The sequence below is a fragment of the Apteryx rowi genome, unplaced genomic scaffold, assembly GCF_003343035.1.
Source record: "Apteryx rowi isolate R43461 unplaced genomic scaffold, aptRow1 scaffold_1005, whole genome shotgun sequence".
Lineage (NCBI taxonomy): Eukaryota > Metazoa > Chordata > Aves > Apterygiformes > Apterygidae > Apteryx > Apteryx rowi.
Window position 1 is genome coordinate 47,761 of NW_020447204.1, and position 18,741 is coordinate 66,501.

The following is an 18,741-nucleotide window of genomic DNA, read 5'->3' on the forward strand; positions in this document are numbered from 1 at the left end:
TTAAAGGCATGTTGTGCTAGGACTGATAACCTGGAGGCCCACCCAGTTCTTATCAGATATGCACATCAGGGTGCCTGTGAGCAGAAAGTGTGAAGAGCAATGCAGTAGGGAAAAAGTAAAAACAAACTGATTAGAAGCAATGAATGAAAGAGGAGAGGTGATTTAATGAGTAAAGACTTGCAACTAGTCAGATTAAAATTCATTTTTCCTCCACATGGGATTCCAAACTGCTGGTGCTCCATCTGGCTGCTGCCCCTGAGAAGTAGCTTCCAGTCTCTTGCCTCAGTGATTTCAACTACTGAGTAAGCAATAAGAACAATAAAAAAAAGTCCTCAAAAGCAGTGCAATTTAGAGCTGGTTGGATTTTTTTTTATTTTTGATAACAGAAGGTTCCCAGAAAACATCATTTCTAGCAATACTTGATGACATTTTGACTTGTTTCTTAACGGACCACCAACCCAAATTCTTCCACTTTTTGGGCTTTTTGCCAGCTTGGCAACTAAATGAAAAGTGCTGTAGAGCCAGAATTTCCAGGTCCTTGGAGTCTGGTAGCTCATTTAACAGACCGGCTATAGCACCTGGGAACAAAGAAGCACCCTGAGGAGATGTTGGTTTTATTGCAGGTCAAATAGTAGTTCCTGTTTTGTGTCAGACATTAGCAACCAAAATTCCAGCTTCACAGCATCTCATTCCGGAGCCTACCAGCAGCAGGAGCTTCCAGAAACTTGGGGTTCCCAGATGCATGGCCCTACCAGGCTGCGGCAAGCTCCAAGTCCCAGCTTCTCTGGAACCCACCTGGCAGGATGACATGAAACTGGGGCTTGCAGGGGAGGACTCCCAAGATCCTACATTCTCTTGTTCCTTGATTGTCAGCCTGGCTATGGAGCTGGGGAGCCCTAGAAAGACAGGATCAAAATATTCCAAAAAATCCATTTTGCTTCCTGTAAAAGCACTTTAGGAAGAAAACTTCTTTACCCAATGTTTCACATATCCAACTGTTTGCTTCTAATTAAAGCAAATTTTTAAAAAATCATACTAAATTATCTAGTAAATGAAAAATTCTAGTTTCCATATAGTTTTAGTGGTTGTAGATAGGTAGAATTGGTTCAAAAACAAAAGTTCTGCAAAGTATGGAAAAAGCTGTTTGCTCCCCTTCCTCTCCCCCACCCCACCCAATAGATTAGAAGTTTTACATCCAGGAAGAAATGCCAGGAGGGCCTGGTAGAGATCTCTGAGTGGTACACATGTAAAGTGTGCCAAAAATTAAATGGTCCAGGGGAAATAACTGAAGAGAAAAAGGAATGCCACATTGTGCAAGATATTTAAGTGTGACTGGACAGAGTACTAAGCAATGTAAACAGGCAACAATCTTGCTTTATGTTAAGATCACTAACAATTTCAAATCAGCTGACTGGCAAAGCTTTAGGATTTCACTGAAAGAGCAGTATGTGTGTTAGGTAAACACAGCAATTTTTTTTTTTTAATTTGGCTTAAAAATAGGTGAGATATTTTTAAGGTAAACCTTGTTCTGGGTGACAATTACTGTGAATCCCAGTGTCTTTATTCTAAAGCAAGTACTCTGTAACATAAGCTTAGCTAACTACTTTTTGGCCTATTTAAAAAAAAATAAAATACACCAGAAGACCTGAATAATTGAAAGAAACGCATCGTGGTAGTGCTAGGGAATTTCAAAGATGCTGTTAAACACTAGAGGAAAAGGGAGGTAGAAGAGTCTTTTAGTTACCCCCCTCCAAAAAAGAAAAGTTAATGAATGCACTAGAATATGATCTGTTAATTGTGTCTAAATTGCCTTTCATCATGACAGATTTCTAGCCCTCTATCATCTACCTTCTTTTAAAAGAGGGAGAGTTGGGCAGAAAGAAAAACACTTGTAATTTTGAAGGACTGTTTCTTGCTAGCTCCAAAGGCCAAATTCAAATATGCTATAAGGCAGGAACAGGTTTTTTTGGGTTGGTAGGTTATTCTTTTATGTTGCAGTCTTATCAGCTAGATCCCATTCCTCATAGCCAAAACACTGGATTCTCTAGGTTTTTGGTCACTCCCTTACATATGCAAGAAGCACCCAGAATTTAGGGTCAAGGGCGAGGAGGGAATACGTTTTTGTTTCTTAATCAAAACATTTAAATGTAATATTCTTACGCCAGACAGCCTTCCTCTCAGACAACAGGTCTACCCCGTTGTGCTGAGTTTCTTCCTGCCTCCTTAGATTCCTGGCATATGCAGATTACTTTGAGGTTTGGCTAAAGATGGCCAAAGGGAAAAAAGGTACATCTCTAACATGTATAAAGAACACTGCAGTCTCTCTTTCGTGAGACTCTCAGAGTGTCATCTACCAGAGGATATAAAGCTTGTCTCTTGCCAAAGGACTGCATTCACCCTACATGATGGACTGTCACAAAGAAATCCCTTAGGATGCCCCTGGAGCATTTGTGTCCAGCCCTAAGGATACAATGCAGAAATGTCAGCTATGATCCCAAACACCAGTTTCCCAAACCAGATCCCAACACCATCAGATCCCAAACGCCTTAGCACACCAGTGCAACCATGAAGTATAAGACAGGCAACACATCATTCAATTTAGGAGACTAGTCAGTGTTATCTCCTTGTCTCAGGGGAGATCCCCAAGAAAAACTCTTCATCAGTAAAGCAACTGCCCTCTTCAAAAGTCAGTTTTCCTATTCAAAGAATTTATTGTCTTGTCTAGGACAGTTATATTTCAACAGAATCACCATTTAAGCCAATGATTGTGTTAGTCCTGTTTCAGTATCTCTTACAAAGTTAATTCCTCTTGGGGGGGGGGGGGAAGCTAATCTGAATATACATTCAAAATGGGGCTCTGACTGATTGCAGAAGTAATAATCTGACATCAAATCTTCACTGAACAGACTGAGCCATCAATTATCACAGACAGCCCAAATACTAAGATTAAATATAACATCAGATTTGTGCTCACATAGCTTTAGAGGAGTTTAAAGCTAGGTATTTTCTTTTTAAAAAAAAAAAAAAATCTCAGAAAAGAAATAAGATAATTTGCAATGTTTGGCTCTAGAACTACACTTCTAATTTGAGCTCCTGCCTTCCACCTGTCTTCCCATTCTTCCCACTGGAAACCAAAGTCTGGCTTGAACAAAACTGATTTTTCAGATGTATGTTAATATAGCAACAGGCCTAAATTATGAAGTTTAGATCCATTTTTAAATATTTCCAAAAGGTTGTTGTAAAGACGACTCTAGCTATAAAATCCAAATCCAGTCTGAATGCTTTCCTTATTGGAGGAAGTTTGAGACTGGTGCTGCAGCTGAGGTGTGACTTGAAATGCAGTTTAGTCCAGAGATGGACAGAATTGAATTGTGTGGAATTTTGTTATGTTTGCTAGTTTACATATTCAAATCTTTCCAGCACCCAATACTAAAGTTATGGTCTACTTCCAGCACTCCTGAGGTCAACTTGTAGGCTTGCACCAAAAAACAACATAAAATCGTATGGTTTGCTGTGAGAGCTATTACAATGCAAAACATATTGCTTTCAACTGAATTTTGCTTTCAGGTTTGGATTTGTTTGGAACCAAAACTAGAATGAGAAAGTCAGGTAGAATACATTCAAGGAAACTGCTCCTATGGTGAGGATAGGAGCTCAAAAACTATAAGAAAAATCTGTACAAGGGGGGAAACTCTTTCTAAACATCCTTTAAGTGCAAAGCCTGTCCTATGGATTACTGCAGAAAAAGAATGATTAACTAAATTGCAAGTTTAGCAAGATGTCTGCAGAGGATACTTCCAATTCTGTTTGATAAATCATTGCTATGATCCACATAATTCTGTAACTGAGAAGGCCGCCCCCAAATCAGTTTGGGGAATCTTGACATTGAGTAGGTTGGGGTCATTTCTACATGGAAGGCTATGAACTGGTACCATAGTAATAAGACAAAGTGAAAAATGTTCTCCATGGCTGACAACAGACAGACAGAGCCAGAACAACTTGCAGCTACCAGAACAAACCCACATCCTTTTATCTGAGATTTGTAACAGCCATCATCATGCAGTGCTTCATGCTGACTCCTTCCTACATATGAAATCACCATGACTGTTGCAGAAGACTAATAATTTGTGGACCTATTTTGTGTCGTTTTCACTGGCTCAGGTTTTTTTGTGCCAGTATAGCTCTGCTAGCTTAATTTGAGCTATTCCTGATGCTGAGAGCACAAGGAGGATTTTTATTCTGAACTGGATATTATAGTCACTGAAAACTCTATAATAGGAACATGTTAGTCCCATTWGTAAGTTATCTCAATTTAGTCACTGTGCTGTTACAGTTATCATAATCATGCTGACAATTTAAACTTATGATTAACACCTTGAATCACTAATAATTAGTGGTGCGGGTTATCATTAACAACATTTTCTTCTATTTGTCAATGTCCTGTCAATCATCAACTACTAAGAATATTTTTGAGACAGTGAGACTAATGTCAGATTTGGACCAATTCTCGTGAGCTTTAATGCTGAGACTTTGACAAAATTACAACAGCAAAGAAAAATGAGCAGGCTCTCTAAAGGCAGGAAGCATACAGAACCTAAGTTGTCAATAGTGACTTTCAAGACTAAGCCAAAAAAAACCCCCCAAAAAACAACAAAAAAAAACCCTGCACATCCTTATCAACTCTCAGCATTTAGTTTTGCTACAATAGCATCAAATAGATGGGAGGAGTAAGGAATTACAATAGATTGTAGGAAAGCAATATGTTCCCCAACACTTGTATTTCACCAAAAATAACACTGTGTACCAACTCAAATGGTTGTATATTTTAGGATTCATCTGTAATCCAGCTAGGGAATCATACACAGCTGGATCACTTCTAACTGCCCTAGCCAAAAGGGTCATTGTTCCACTGCCATTGGTAAGTGTGGGTGATTCACTTAAAAGTCAATTCACTAAGTAAAAGGCAAAATTCACAAAGGCAATTCACTAGCTTTGAAAGGGTTTGGTAAATGTTTGTTACAGAATTTTTTAGCATTTTTTTCCCCCAATGAATATATGTGCAGCATGGTTATATGCAATAATAATAACTTGATTATGATCTTGATCAATAATAGATGAGGAGATAGACTGAAATTACCTGAAGTGGGATTAGACCAAAATCAAAGGTAGTACAGGATATTGAATAAAGGATAGATCAGGAATGCAGTCAGGCTTCATGAGGACAGCTTTACAATGGTGTCACATACACAGTCATCACCTCCAACTCACATTTTTCTCTCTTGAAATGATGGCTGTAGTCTTCTCTTCCCATACACTGACTCCTCCTTGTTTGTTTGTTTTTTTTTTCCTCTTTTCTCCCAGTGACTAAGCATCTAATTTGAATCAACTGTGGGAGAAGAGAGGATTGAAGGTAAAGTAGTGCTTTTATATTATTCAGGTTGTCGTTAATTGTTGTTTTCAGTTCACAACATTTAAATGAAATATTCACACAATCAGGCCAGTTGTAATTCAATCAGAAACCCATCCAACTACCCTGAGGAATCCCATCAGGGCTCCTTATGCAGCAAGGAAGAAATTTTAATTAGAAATTTGAAATAAGCTTTCCTCCAGTTTTGCCAGGAACAAAATGGGCTGGTGCTTAGTGCCTCCATATGGGGAATTAAAGCCTTGACAAAAATCAGCATTTAAAGAAACAACTAGAATTTAATATTGTGATAAATGAGTATATATTTGCCCTTTCTGGTAAGTCACAGTCAAGAATCAGAATATTCTGCAAACATTTCTATGTACAAAGTACATGAATTACCACTTATGCTGTAAGTATCTGAATTTTTAATGTATTAAAACAATGAATTGTTTAGTCACACACAAAGATATTTTTTTGAAGATGTAGCTCATAAAAGTTGGGAGCTAGAGAGCAATTTAGATTTATCTAAAGCTAAAAAATGACTTTTTAGACCTTTAGGCATTTTAAACGGGTCACATGGTATTAGCTTTGAGAGGTACCTTGAACTGTATTAGAAGAATTCTAGTAAGAATCCCGTTCAATCCCCAGAGCAAGAGTAGCAGCAATAAGGCCAGTTTCCGTTTTTCAGAAACCATGATTCTTAAACCAGTTATTAATTTTGAGGGGTATGATTCAACTCTAATGAACTGGGGAAGGTTGGCAGGGAGCAGCTATCTGTCTCCTCATTTTGTTGCTGTAGAGCAAATCAGTCATGCTTTTTCTCTTTCTGTAACAATTGTGACATCTAGAAATCTCTTGAATTAAAACAACTGCAAGACTTGTACAGCATTTACCATCTGTTATAAACCTGAGCACAATGCAAGGGTTGACACTGTTTGCTTTACAGTAGTATCTGGGAACCAACTCATAGGCTACAGCAACACAGTCACTAGGTGGTAGGTAAGTACCAAGGTGTGGGTTTTGGAGGCTTTTATTTTACTCGTTTGTTTTTAGGCTGGCATTCTCTCTTTTTGTCTTGCATAACTGTTTGAACAGGGCTTGGAGGGAAATAAAACAGTCTCTTCACCTTAGGCTGCTCTCACTTTTGCTTCCTGACCTTTACGTCCATGACTTGTTTTACTTCTGCTAATCCCTGTCCTAAGAACTCTCTTACAAAGAATACAAAGTAGAACCCAGAAGTCTTACCCTAAAATATAGGGATTAAAAGTGACACTCGCAGACCACTGCCCTGCTTGCTTCATCATGTTTTTCCTAGCTTTGCTGCCTTGGAAACTGAAGTGCTTTGTGTTCCTCACACTTACTTTTAATTAGAGAGTGACAAGCACAGTGGGATCCCATTCTTGAGTGTTCCCTAACCATTTGCTCAAGGCTGCTCAGCTTATCGGTGAGATACAAGACTTGCTCTTCACTGTTCAAATTGCCAGAGCAGGCAATTGTTCCAGCCCTTCCAGTGAGGTAGAGAGAGGGAAATGCAGAAGGGGGGTAGGGGGGAAGCACTGAGTGTGCCCCTCCTGACTCCCTCACATACTTGTCCTTAGTGGTGCCAGGCTGCAGATAAGGAAAAACACTATCCACTTCTCTTGGAAGAGCCACTTTTTTTTCCACTGCTTCCCAGAGCTGACACGTGAGTCGGGGTGTTAGAGCTGGAAGTGTTATATTAGCAATGCGTAGGTTCCTACTGTGATGGCAGAGTGGAAGCTGATGGCTAATGGGGAGGTCTCCTTTTCCCACTGGTAAACCTGCCTATGAGAAAAGCTGCAGAATTGTAAGCTAGATCCTCAACTCATCTAAACTGGCAGTGGCTTCATTGACTAGACTCACACCAGCTGATAATCTGTCCTATTTAAGTACTGTCTTAATGAGGAATATCCTGATGTCAAAGCCAGACCCTTAAGATAAGTGTCTTCCTCCATGCTCAAAAGTTTTTGAATGTATGAAACTAAGCTTCCACCTCAAATGCTTTTTTTTTTTTCCTCCTGCTGCTGCTTAGGGTCCTTAGAGATCTACTGGGAGGTAAGATGAGCCTGAATATTTGCAGGGTGAGTCTGCAAACATAGCTAAAACCCAAAAAAGCAGTCCTGTAATTTTTTTCAGCGTAAGTAAGGGCTTGACGGTAAGTTTTTCTGGTTTTTGTCTGTTTTTATCATGTACTGTAAGTCTTGCTGGTGCACACATCTCAAATGAAAGCTCACCCAATAAAAGTTAGCAGCTATGTTTTGTGTTAAAGCATACATTACAGTATTCAAGGCAATCACCTTGTTTCCATGCTGAAAAAGGAGACTTTAGTACAGCTAGTTAATTAATTGTGCTGTGTGTTTTATAAATCAAGGTTTTTCTGTCCAGAAGTATCCTTGTTTCACAAGGATTACACAACTTGAAAAGCAGTCTTAACTAGAAAACAGTTAAGTTCTTGGCAGAGGAAATTAGTGTATTTGTATAGCAACCACATCTACTAACAGAATAAGTGTTCCTTAGAGACACCTGACTGGTTGTACAGTGTACAACCAGTTTCACGTTTGATTAAAGTTCTTTGGAGCATGATACTTCAGAATAGAGAAAATGAGTCCCTTGTACCTCAGTTATTGCCCATTTCACAGAAGTTACTATAAAATGTTTATTTGTACCTGAAAACGAACGTCTTCTCTCCATTTCAAAAGACTTAAGAGCATGTTTAACTTATAGTTAAAAGCTCTGTATAACACTCTGACCTAAACTAGATGTCCCAGTTCAATACGCACAAAAGCAGCTCAGGTTTGTAATCACTATTATACACCAAGGGTTGGTTTTAATTAACAGGAGCAAAGTGATGTTAATGAAAAGGGGAAAGTTTATTTAAACAAAAGCTATTAATCCAGAAAGGGTTCAGATATCATCCCAAGGGAGTTCTCCTTAAAATTACTTAAGGAGATAATGAAAAGAAGAGGAGCAAAAAGGTCAAGGGTTTAAAGAAGTCTACTGAAAACTAGTAGTCATTAAAAGAAAAGAAGTAACAGTCCTGGAAGTTGAAGTCCTCTACTTGTTCTCCCTTGAACATGGCCTCTTTTACTATCTTGTCTACCATTTTGGTGTTTCCTGTAGGGGCACTTTCTATTGTGTAGAATGGGATGTCTCTGCCAACCATACTGGTGGTTTTAGGAAAAAGGTAACCCTGACAAAGGATCCCTGACTTAAGGAATTAAATACTTGGCTAGAACAATGAAAAATCACCTCTAACCATACCAAACCTAGAGTTTTAGTCTCTTTTCTTTATTCTTTCCATCTGCAATATAAAATAGTAATGCACAAAGTGCTATAGTTAATGGAATGTTATCTATACACAGTAGCTTCCACAGATATTGGATCAATCTGCTTTCCAGCATCAGCTGTCAATGGCCTTTTATTGCTACAAAAGGGGTAGATTCAGTCCTTAGCCTATGTATGAATCTACAACCACAAAAAAGGTAAACAGTATTCTTCCTTTTGGTGCTTCTCTTCAGGTACTACAACAGGATAAGTGATTTTCTTTATATGAAAAGAAAAATGTCCTTTAAACTATCTGTCAACATACTAATTCTTGACTGGGCATTAGCTTCAGTAGCAAAAGGCTATATTCATTTTAGGCTGAAAATGAAATCTTTTCTCTTGTCTGCTTGAGAAACCCTAACCTACTCCCTGGTTTCCAAACCCCACAGTTGTCAGTTCAGACTTTCCTCAACAAATGTAACGTAATGATAGTGATAGGCCCAGAAATTATCCTACAGAGCTTTCTTTGGCAGCTGGGAAGCAGCTGCACCATAAGCAGAGAGAGAACACGCACAGGCAAGGCTCTCTAGCTACACTGATGCACATCATGTGTGTTCCTTGGAGAAACTAATCTCTTTTGCTACTTCCCATTACTCAGCTTACCCAGCACATCTCAAGTCATGTCTAATCACCATTTCCACCTTTTAATCAGTCCAAAGAGATACTACTACATCATTTAAAGCACACATCCTATTCTTGTGTTGATACAGTGCTTTACTTCTTCCCTCTCCCTTCTATCTGAGCTTTTACTAAATCTGTTTCTTCAGTTGCAACTCACTTGACTTGCTGCTATGCATGCGAACACACAATTCCAGATCACTGAAGTGTTTTCCAATGCTTCTGACACTTGCTCATAATACTTTAATAGGCCACACTTACTGATTTTTTTTTTTCTATTCTTTCTTGCTACCATCTCTTTTCTATGCCCCCTCCATCGCTGGTTTGGGTACCCTAGGCACTAAAACTGGATCTTATCCATTTCTACTGGAACCACGCTATTTAAATGAAGCATGTATAGATGTGTACAAACAGCAGCATTGATGAAACAAGGAACACGTTGAGTAGCTCTCCGACTCACTCTAGAGCAGAATGCTCCAGACAAAGTAGATGAGGTTACTGATTTCTACCAAACTTTTACTACAGTCTGATTAGTACACAATGTTTCTGACTTGTTAGATTTGTTCCAAGGAAAGTAAAGATAGTGCAAGTCAGTTCCTAATGTATGACTGCTTTAAGCTCGGCTGCTATTAACTGAATTTCTTCTACTCTTTGGTAAGCATAATAGCAACATCTAAAACCTTGTCTTGGTGATTAACGTATTGCATTAGTTCTGTGGGTTGTGTTTCTTTTTTTTCCCCTGTCCTAATTTGACATGGTATTTTCTTAAAATGCTTTCTCAGTAGTGATTCTGTCTTGCCAGAAATGGAGGAGTGTGAAATATTCGCTGACTTGTGAAATTTTAGACATTCCTGTAGAGGTAAGATGAGCACCTTTCACTCACCTTAAGCATTGGAGGAATATCTTGAGCTGACCTAACTGATAAGAAGTAGCAGAGTTTCAACACCAGTGAGAAGGAAACTATCATGGATGACAAATACTTATCTCCAAGAGTTGCTATTCTTCATCCACATTGAAACTACAGTTTGGTACTCATGGACCTCTTGAATAACCTCCTGAAAGGAAGGGAGATCAAAACAGAGTGGGTAGGGTAAATAGACTGTTTCCTCAATGGCTGCATACCCCACTGAGGCCCAAAGTGGTTAAAAATAGCACAAGGTACAAAAGATACTGAAGACACGAATGTGGAAGCCTGTGCTTGTTCTGGCAGTCCCTAGCCAGAACCAAATTAGTACAATTTAAGACTGAGATAGAGATATAAAACAAATGTTTGCCTTCAAAACTTTGAACTGGGGAAAGAACTGTTTTTTTTGGGGGGGGGGGTTGTTTTTTTGTTTTTTTTGTTTTTTTTTTTTCAAAGGACTGCTCCTTCAGTTGTCATGTAGTTATTTTTAAAACAAGATATAGAGAATCAAGGCAAGGTAAGGAATCCTATACTGGGTGGGTGCTGTACCGTTGTACAGTATTTACAAGCTCAAGCTTTTTTCTACACACCTGTATTCTCTGCACTATTCCCATTCATAGGAGCATGGACTGTGTGTGGCTGTAGAGGAGTGAGTTCTCTACAATTTTTAGTCAGCTGTGTTTTGAGGTTTATTTGTTTAAGATTCAAGTTTGGAGGGATGTTATTCACAGTTTTACTGTGCAGACTGATCAATCCTTCCTGACAGCTTTCTATAAAAACAGAAGTTACAGTACCAGTGCTGTTCTTGAATTATGAATAGATAACACAGATGCATCAGTTCTGTGATTCATATACCTAAGAAAAGATCTGCTCTTTGCCCTCTGCTCTCCAGAGCCCTAAACATTTTAATAACAAGTGACAGGAGACATGACCAGCAGAAAGGGTTTATGGATAATGTCTAGAGCAAGTATTTTGTGTTAGGGTTTGTTTTCCTATACACAGGCACAAATAGGATACGAAAAATTAGCTCAATTCTTTATCTCAGTGTGCTTTCTTCTCTATCCTGTGAAATCATAAGTGCTGTAGTTAAACCAGAATGAACTTTTAATTTCTTAAGTTAGAGGCTGCTAGGTGTGCCAAATAGCAGGTCATCTCTAGGAACCTGGTTGTTCCAATTGCCAAACAGCATTATCTTATGAACTGATGTTTCAATTTATTTGCACACTACTTCCAACTGGTATCCTAGAGTTAAAGTCCATGCATTTTTCCGTTTCCAGCTCCTGACTATCAGTGTTGCTAATTACCCAATACAGAAGGGATATTCATGAGTAGATGCACAAATCAGTCTCTCTTTTCTGTATCAGTCAACAGAGGTAGTGACATGGGGGGAAAGGTAATGCAGAAACAGAAGTCTCTTCAAGTACCCAGTAGTTCTAAGGTGCCAATAATAAATAAATAAATAAAAACACACACACACACTATTGAGATAAACATCTATCTTGCGTTACAGTTCATCTTCATACTTAACTTTTCATTGCCTTCATGTTTAACTGTTGGGATGTTTCCAAGGAAAGGACTCCTGCTATAGACTGTCTCCCTCTGCAGAACCACAGGTTGTAGTCCATGTTTTCTTTAATCACATGCCTAGGATAATAAATCATAGCCAATTTTCAAAAACAGCTCTAGCCCTTACTCCTGCTTACTTGAAAATCTTAACTACATTTTGACTCTGACATGCAGATATTGTAAAAGGAGGATACTTGTTGGAAAAAAGAGACAGCTACAGCTGTTGAACCAGTCATTGTTTTGAAAGAGACATGTTTTTAGCTGTAAGTACAACACTATATGATCATATCAGTCAGATATGAAAAGTACAAAGAATACACAAGGATTAAAGGTGCCTTCTGGTCTTTGTAAGCAAACATCTAAAAAGTAAATTGAATGCAACTTAGTGAGAACACTAATTATTGCTCTACCCCTTTTAGAGTATGGAAACCTATTCCAAAAATAATATTTTGCCTATGGTTCTACAGCAAAACTGAGGTAGAGCTTGATATAGAATCTGTTAACTGTGTAGTTAGCAAACTGAGTCGTGGAAATCCAGTTCTGCATAACATAGAAATTTCAAATTTGGATAAGAATATACAAGTTAAATGTTTTCATTTTGCAATGCAGTATACTCAGAGGCTATTCCAGTTCTCCCCTTTTCAGGCTCTATCTCAATTTATTAGCTGTCCCTTGAAGCAAAGTGAAATTAGGTTTTGCTTCAGTTAGCCTGTTTCAAAATGAGTAAGTCTTGAACCAAACAGCAGTCTTTAGCACAACTTTGAAGATAATCAGTGTTGCAAGTCCTAACTGAGGGTTTACATTATAAAAAAGAAAAAAAAAATCCTTTTCAGCTGAAACTTGTTCAGCCTACTTTTTTCAGAAAGTTGTTTGTTAAATAAATACCAGTAAATTCATGAGGCATTCAACAGCACTGTTTGGATTTTCCACTGAATTAAAAAGATGCATCTACTGTCATAGTTTCCTGTACTAGAACAAGTCAATTACAGGAGGAAATTAGAATTTGGAATAAAGGTCAGAGAATAGGTGAACAAGGGAAGGGTAGTTCTGAAATCACACTGATAGTGCAGTTAAGGTCCGGTAGTCCTCCTTCTGTGGGTCATGGGAGCCATGGCAGTTTTGATAAATGTTTTTAACTTTTACAACAGATCTATCATGGATAACAATGGTAGAGTAAAAAAGATCTCTTTACAAAATCACTTACACAATAGGAGTCAAAGTTCCTTCAGCTTCCTTAACCTCATTGAATCGGGGCAATTCAACTGCCAGTCCAAGACTCAAACTTCTTGTTCTAGAAGCACTTGTGAACTTTGCCAAACCACTGGTTAAATCTATATACTGTCACAATTGACAGAAGATTTAAAGTTTCGAACTTCAGCATGAATAACTCCACAGTTTTCTATTCTAAATCAAAGTAATACATCACATTAGATTTCATCTAGGCCAGCTTTAATAAAAATCTAACCCCATTGAAACTCTAAACACACTTTATGTTCCAAATCCCCATATTTCAGTAGTGTACTGTATGAAATGCACTCCACACTCACAGTTTTTCCCTGAGGTTGCACAGGGGGAAGAGTCCATGTCACATGAATGAAAAATTGTTTTTGTTCTGTTTAGAAGTGGGCAAGGTATCAAAACATATTACTGCTGTGATGGTAAACAAGGCAGTGAGGCCAAAAGCATATGAAGAAAAAAAAGTTAAAAACAGTAGTATCCTTATGCTGCTATGGTGGTCTCAGTATCAATCCCATATACTGCCATAATTTGAATTAATATTACTACTGCTAGGAATTTGTCACTGTCATTTAAGGAACTACGCTTATCCATTATTACAAAGCTCCTGACAGAAACAGAACTCTCAAGTTATTGCTGAAAAAACCTAAGAAGGGGGCAGGGGGGAAATCACAGTGAAATGCTGCCAAAATGAACCTCCTTCCCTTCCAACTTCTGTACTTGCTTTTGCAGAATTGGTGTTTGGAGGATCACCTCATTTTAAAGCATTTGACAAAATTACAGTACAGTAGAGTCTAGAACTGGATTATGTGCAAATCAGTTTCCTAATAAAAAGGTTTTTTTAAAAAAAAAAGAAAAAGAAAAGAAAAGAAAAGCCTGCCAAGCCCAGATAAAAAAAAAAAGGATAGCCTGCCAAGCCCAGATAAAGCAAAGAGCATATTGCAAGAGGAACAACTAAGGAAAAGATCCTGACTAGTAACAGAGGAGCAGGAGAGGGTTTGCAGTAGTGTACTTGCTATTTAGAGGGGAAGTCTTTTTGTTAAGCATCAGAAGACAGAGTCAGAGAAAAATACTATAAAATGATACCTACAAATCTTTAGAAAGGACCAGAGATGAAAGCTAGTGGCCACTTTGAATAGATATAGCTAAGATTTCTGAACATGGAAACAAAGAAAAACCACTCAAACACCCCCAAAATTTTCTGGGAGCACAGGAGAAATTGGCTCTGTTAGAGCATAGACTTACAGGAGGAACACAACTGAAAAGCTTTGCTGTCTCCAAGCAAAACTGTTATAGGGAAGTAAGAACTGAGGACAAGAGCAGAGTCAAACATCTGACTATATGTGTCAAGTCCACTTTCCATACGTCTCCTGTAGCTGACACCAGATCAGAGTTCAGGAAGCAGGAGTTTCAGTAAACTGAGATAATGTATGGCATCAGGTACAACACCACTGTTCTCAATCTACATATTTCCTTTGGTTCTCCAATAATGCATTTAAGCATGTACTATAAGAAGAAATAGTAAAGAGTTAATCCTATGGTTTTATAAGACTATCATCCCAAGTTACTACTCATAAGAACTAATTGTGTTTAAATTTTTTTTTCTTTAAAATTATACTTAGTTGGTCATTATTTCTCTCCCTTTTTAGCATGCTTTCACATGTTAAAACACAAAGCATAAGCAGAGTGTTTAATTTACATATAGATGTAAGAAAAAGCTTTCCTTTGAACTAGTGAGTCTTCTTATGACCTGCATTTAATACATAACAATAATATCTCACAAAATTTAGTCATGAAGATTACCCATTTTAATTAAAAGCACAAGGCTCGATTTACTTTGGGAAAAGAAATGCTTATCTGAGGAAGATGCATCTATTACAGCAACACCTCTCAAAGAGGCTCTATCGGTATTGTGCTGCAGCCACTGACTGTGATTCCATGGCTATATTCTGTGATTAATCACTGTGTAACCAGTTGGATACAGCATAAAATTTCCTGGTTTTGATGTGCTGATAACCTCTCTGCTGATATTATCTTTTGAGTTGGACACTCTCTGTATCCATCCTGAGGTTCTCATAGGGGAACACAATGCAACATTCCACATACTAGGCCTTAAGGACTCTTCATCATCCACCAGGACAACCTAGACTTGTTGACTTTTTCCAAGAGACCATGTGAGTGATCATTTCAATTCTGGAATCTGTTTCAAACCTGTTTTGTTCTAGGTGGAAGATTGGGAGGTTTTGTACATTCGTTTTTAAATAGTGCTGCTCTCTGTGAAGTAGAAGAACTGAAATGATTAAGCCCGGGTGCCCTTATCTCTTCAGACAAGGCCAGTGTCCTGCTTTTCCCCCTCACACCTTCTATAGTGTTTTGGGTGAAAATTAGCAGACACAGGAAGGCAAAGAGAGTGTTCAACTTTGAGAATAGTTGCCATCTTAAACACCAATGCACGGAAGAGCTAAAAAGCACTTTACAGCTCATTTAAAAGTTCACTAGTCAAGTCTGTTGAGGCTCTTCCCGCATATTCTAACTTCCTGTTGTGTTTTTCTTCGTTGACAGGCAGCATACAGAGCATCTCAAAACCTACCTCTCCTCTATCTCAGCATCAGTCTGGCACGTCTCTCCCTAAAATTCTTTCTCCTCACAACCAAGGCAGCAGCTTGCCTAAGGCCCCAGAGGAGTCCAAGGAGAGGAGACTAATCATACCCAGCATGTGCAAAAGCCAGATGGAGAGCACATTCTGTCCACAAAATCTACTGAGTGTCCCAGAAAGAGTTCAAATAAGGGACTACACAAGAAACAAGCCTTCTCATTTTCGGGTTTAGTGAGACTTAGAGAGGTATTAACTGCTACAAACACCTCTGAGCAGGAGGCACAGAAGAGACAGTAATTGCTATAAAAGTTAACTGGAGTTCCAGAGGACAGATGAGAATTAGTCCTTGACCTAAAACATTAGCTAAAAAATACAAAATTGAGGTGGGATATTTTTCCACAGGAACCACCCCCTCCGATACACAAATTCACACCTGCAGAGATATCTGGCTTATGTAAGGAAAATTAGAGAGGACTTTCAGAACCAGGAAGGAATGGTTAGCAGGATAATATCCCACTCTCCAGCTGCAGGCAGATTGATGTACTCTCTCAGGCATTGGCGAGAGAGAGCAAGATACACATGCACAGTTGAAACTACAAGAGAAAACAGGTCAGAGTTCTAATGTGGTTCCTTCAGCAGTTTTCTTAAAAGAGTTGGAGTAAAAAGCTCAATTCCTGCACAAAGTACTAGTTCTACATTTTGCAGTTCATCTTGGTCATGGCACTTTAGCCACCAACCTTGTTACCAAAAGATTAAACACAGCACATAGAGCAATATATAGCATGTGTTCCATATAGTAACACTTCTATACCAGAAGATTACAGTGATTCAGTAGGTGACAAGTGTTTTCTGCAGTTCCCGGACATCTGCTTGAAAGCCTTCCATCCAGTGATTAAACACATAGATCATCATTTCTCCAAGGGTTAACTCTGAAAATAAGTTCTCTAGTATGCAGTCAGAAGATATGAGCATTTAAATAAAAAGCAGCTTGCCTCTTATGATCAGTTAGTAGTCAGAGCCACAGTGTGCACATAGTCCTGAGTATTGGACCTTGCCCCTTGCACCCCCTTTACTTAACTTTGATAAGTCACAATTTTGTTTCAAACTTGAAAGTATTGAGCCTATGCAACTAGAACTGATTAAACAGTGTTGATTCCTTTGCTAGCCCAGGACCAGAGAGTCACTTCTTATCCCAGCTGAGTACAGACTAGCACATTTCATCAGCTCTGTAATTTCAATTAAGATTTATAGATATTAATGACAATGGGGATAGGATGGAAAGAAAGAAGTATTCAAACTACTGTGGGGGCCTCTTAACCAAGCTCTAAATATACCGAGGCTCACATAAAAGCATTTAATTTACTGAGTAAATGAATTCTCAGTATATGCTGTTCTTAATTCAAATTCAACGAAAGCTGCACTAGGGTCTAGAGTGGCAGCGCTGGAAATGCTTTATTCGCTATACAGTCTGCAGAGGTAGGAAGCCTGCTGAGGTCTGTCCAATGCTCTTAGCCTTACAGGCAATCAAGCTTCTTTGTTCTGTGATGCTGGCAGTCCTCCAGTTTCAGATGGGAGTGGAATGTAGTTTTAAGTGAAGTTTTAAATCAATAGAAAACGTGGGCTTGATCATGACTACTGTGCAGTAGCAATAGAGTTTTCCATGAGTACATACAAGAGAGAAGACCTCTGTTTCTATGTTGAATGAACCAAGTCATGAAAGCAGTATGAAGTAACAATATTTTGCTCCCTGATTCAAAGTAGATCACTGTGTGTCCAAAAATTCTGAATTATTATTAGCAGAACAGGCAACTGTAGATGAGACAGCTGTAATATCTGATTAATACTGTAACTCCAAATGAATGAGAAAAAAATTTAAATTACACACAACAGAGGAGCCAGGAAAAACAGTAGTTTTATGAATACTGGCAGGAACCTTAATTTGTGCATTTTAGAAATATTCATGGACATAACAAATCTGACATGAGGCCTACGCCCACTAAAAGTTACAGATTTCATTCTGCATTTAAAAAAACAACACATGCAGCTGAACAGTAAGAGCCTAAAGGGACTGGTATCTGTTCTTGGAAACAACATCTAGCATGTCATGAAAATTAAGTTCTCAGGCACACTTAAAAAACTGTAGTCATTAAGTTTTGCATAAAGAAAAAAAGGGAGGTAGAATCATTTGGATGAAAGCACAGAAGTGTGAGCATTAAAATGGCCAAGTTCTGCAACAGGAAAGGAAGGAGGTTACAGGTCCAGCTGTGCCTTGGACCCCTTTAGTCTGCCTCAAGCCTACCAACTAGGTAACAGCCACAGCTTCTGTACCTCCCTTGCTTGGAAACAGCATGGTTTGCTGCATTTATCAACCATGTTAAAAACTGGTCAGCAAGATTACATTTCCAGCTTTTTAAACCTCTTTCAGTGGGGACCCATGGAGTTAGCTAAGCAAAAATTCTGCCTTCATTCAAGATGAGAAATTATTTAATGGTCAAATGGATTCTTAAGTTCTGGATACTGAGTTGACACAATAGACCTTTGTACAAAATGTCTTACAAAAGCTCAGTCTCTGTAATAATAGTTCAGGTGAGATCAGCTGACTCACATTTTTGGGTTGAATGAGCCAGACAGACACTTGCTGTTCCTTTATTTCATCATCAGCTTCAGTCTGCTCGCAACCCATTTCGTCACCATCTTGCTTAGGTCAGTATTTTCAGTTGTTAGGATTCATATGAACCTGGCATTTGGGGTAGAAGTGATGCAGAGCAAGATGTTATTTTTTTTTCAAGCTTTACAAAGTTCAGCACTTTTTCAGTTGGTGCTGTTTTAAAAAAAGCTAAATAGATTTTGGCATGTAGAGTTTTTATGAGCAGCGTCACTTTTTTGCAATCCCATTTAGCAGGCATCAGTGATTATGGAATTATACTGATTTCCAGAGGTGTTTCAACAGAACCTGTATCAAGTAGTTGAACAGCTGTTTGCAGCTGAGAGATTGCAGAAGAAAACCCATTACTGAATGAACCAATAAAAGCAGTCAAAGAGAATCAACATAAAATGAAATTATTCACAACA

At 38.5% G+C, this 18,741-nt stretch overlaps 1 long non-coding RNA gene across 3 annotated transcripts in view; it reads right to left on the reverse strand.

Moving 5' to 3' along the window:
- Positions 1-353: 353 nt before the first annotated feature.
- Positions 354-18,741, reverse strand: part of LOC112965008 — a 39,887-nt gene continuing 21,499 nt past the window's right edge. For 2 of the 3 annotated variants that reach the window (XR_003253153.1, XR_003253156.1), the window contains exons 2-5: positions 11,800-11,915; positions 10,251-10,422; positions 5,269-5,386; positions 354-896 (exon numbers count right to left, since the gene is read on the reverse strand). This is a non-coding gene — a long non-coding RNA (uncharacterized LOC112965008). Of the gene's footprint in view, positions 897-5,137; positions 5,387-10,250; positions 10,423-11,799; positions 11,916-18,741 lie in introns of all 3 variants that reach the window. The other variant, XR_003253154.1, reaches the window with a different exon arrangement.